This window comes from Thermobia domestica, chromosome 13 (assembly GCF_964235325.1).
Source record: "Thermobia domestica chromosome 13, izTheDome1.hap1.1, whole genome shotgun sequence".
Taxonomy (NCBI): domain Eukaryota; kingdom Metazoa; phylum Arthropoda; class Insecta; order Zygentoma; family Lepismatidae; genus Thermobia; species Thermobia domestica.
Genome location: NC_137466.1, coordinates 128,678,681 through 128,681,717, shown reverse-complemented (window position 1 = coordinate 128,681,717; position 3,037 = coordinate 128,678,681).

Below are 3,037 nucleotides of genomic sequence, written 5' to 3'. Positions count from 1 at the left end.
GCTTGTAATTACAAATGGTTAGAGATAAAAGGATGAAACAAAAAGGGTGAGGATTAGGAATTAGATTTCTGGGCTCTCGGCATCTATGGCCATTTAGCCCGTCGCGTTTGAGGGATGACTTCCCTCGGCGAGCACACGAACCGATGGAAGGGAGGGAAGAAAGGATGGGGGAAGGAAGGAATGGGCCTGGATCATTATGTTAGATATCATCCCGGCATTTGCCTGGTGTGAATGAAGGAAACCCAAGAAAAACCTGAAAAAGCTGTTACACTTTTTCGACCGAGTGGCTCCACCGGGGATCGAATCCGAGACCGCTCGCACCAAACAAGAGAGCGTTAGCGACTACGCCACGCTGGGCCACGGATGAAACAAAAAAACAAAAAAAAAAAATGAGGCGAGAAATGTCAGGAGCTGCATCGAAAGGAGAGCTGTGCTCAAGAAACAAGATATGATTTTTATTTTTTATTTTTTTTATTTTATTTTATTTTATTTTTATTTTTTATTTTTTTATTTTTCCATTGAAGTTGGTTAAATGCCTTTCGGAACTTACACATTTTTCACTAGAATTCGATACTGCAACTTTACTATGCTACAAACCAGGGATACCCATCCGCTTTGGTATATCTCATACCCTTTAATTTACCTTACATGTTCCCTCAGAATAGCAGGCTGGGATCGGTAGAATGGTCCTTTATTGCAACTCTCTTGAAGGTGAGGTGAATGTGGTGGGGGAACGGTCTATACTTTGAAGGTTGGTCTTGCAGATGATCTGTACACTGCTAACTGCCCCGGTCGTCATGGGCCCCGAAGAAAATTTTCTAGGGGGGAGCTCAAATCCCTGGTTGCTATATTAAGTTTGGTATTTTTTATTTGTATTAAGAAAATATTAAGAAATTTAATACATTTTCGTGAGCCAGTGAGGGCTTGGGCCCCACCCTCCCCTTCCCTTCGAGCGCCCATGCCGCTCGTGGTTCGGAGCTCATGTTAATAGTAAGTTCCATCCTTCGAAACCACGACGTTGCATAAGGACGAAAACAGGAACAAAAAAATTAAAAACTCAGCTATTGATTCTAAACTTTTAATGGCTTGTACTTCAGCATGTGTCAGAATATATTTCACTTCTCTCACCGAATCAGACCGAATTAAAAATAATTTTAGTTTACAGGATCAGAACCGAAAATAGTGTCGATTCCGTTACCAAACAGCACTGATTGGAATAGCAACAGTTTAAAGATATTAACAAAAGTCATATATGTGGCCGTGTTGGTTCAATGAAAGAGAGCTCACCTCTGGCGCGTGGGGCCTCTAGTTCGGTCCCAGCTCCCACCAAGTATGCTTGGTAGTGGACAAACACGGGGTGCATGGGATCTCCTGTTTTCTACAACTTGCGCTATTCCACCAGTATCGTCCATCTCATCATCGCTGCTTCACTTAGCTTCACTGCATAACCTGGGACGTTAAACTAAAAAAAAAAAGGGGGGAAAGGGTCGTATACATGAATAATACTTAACCTGGTACAAATGACTTAACACATTGTTAATGATACAATATTAATTATGATAAAGGTTTGAATGCACTCATTTCCTGGTCCCAAATAGCCTGGGGGCTGAAAGGAACGCAAACACCAAATCAACCAACCAATCATTATCCTTCATATACCATATTTTGCGAATATTTTATTTCTATAACCTCCTGACATATGACAGAAACAAAATATGCACACTAGTATTGAAATAAAATAACCAAGTACTTTTTTTTAAATAATAATGTTGTGCTTTATATCAATGTTTGTTTCTAGGAATTCATTTTATCCGTTCAAAGAACAACCTCAAAGTTAAAGAAAAAGAGTCCATCAAACAACGCTCGGGCATGGCACCTGCTGATTGGGAGCAATTATCCAAATCCTTTTATTACGCATTGCGTTTACTCATAAACAAGTGTAAACGAATAATGAAGCAAGTATTACTGTTTGATTAGGGAAACATGTATGCAATATATTTAAACTTACGACTTGAAAAATAATAATAATAATAATAATAACACAACACATAATTAGCCGTGAGACAGGCAAGGGCACGAAATTATCTTCTACTTACTGAGTGAGGGCCGTATACGATCTTTCACTTCTACGAGAGAAGTTGTTTTCTTAGAATTAATCGTTCTCTCTTTTCCTCTGCTTCTTTATTTCTTTGCTCCTTCAGCCTCAAGAACATGAATGAAGCAGTTAAAGAAGGAAAAAAAATACTTTGTATCAGAGCGTTCATATCTTTTAGGCAGCGCTTTTAAGAACTAGAAGTTAAACATCAACAAAAATGAACAAATCACACGAAGAAGCCAGAATTCCGAGGAAAACTATCACTCCAGTTTTTCCTTGTATGAAGTTCTTTCAAATTTGCATTTAAAATTGCTTGGGAAACGCAGTTACAAGGCATTTTAATTAAAAGAAAAAGAAAATAGAAGGTATTCCTTTAAAGGGATGAATAATCCGTTTCTTTTTTAAAGTGAATAAACTCTTCCCCCCTCCCCCCCCTTGGACTGTTTTTCCTGGTAGCAGCACTATGTCTTAAACATGTTTTGATTGTTCAAGTATTAACGTCATAAAATACATATAAATTTTCTGCAGCTCGAATGTTCTCAATAGTACAGTACATACTGCCACCAGTCATTTTCAGTAGGTTTTCTTTTAAAGAATATCCTCAACTTCACCAGGCGAATGCTGCGATGATACATATAAAATGCTTGTCTATTTCCTGTAGAAAATTCTTTCCAATTTCCCGTTCCTAACATTTATAGTATAAAATTAGCTTACCAACTAAATTCTGACACGAAGTCGTGTAGGCAGATTTCTGAATTAGCAAAAACCCTATAGCTAAAGAAACTTCATCTAAAATTGTGCGTTGTTCGATCCGCTTTTCATAGGATACTAAGTGTACATAAATAGACAATATGTTATTTCCTTTTATCGTAGAATCTCTAGTGGCGGATCTAGTCCGGGACCTCCCAGTTTTTGGAATGACAAAAATAATTTAAGCTATTA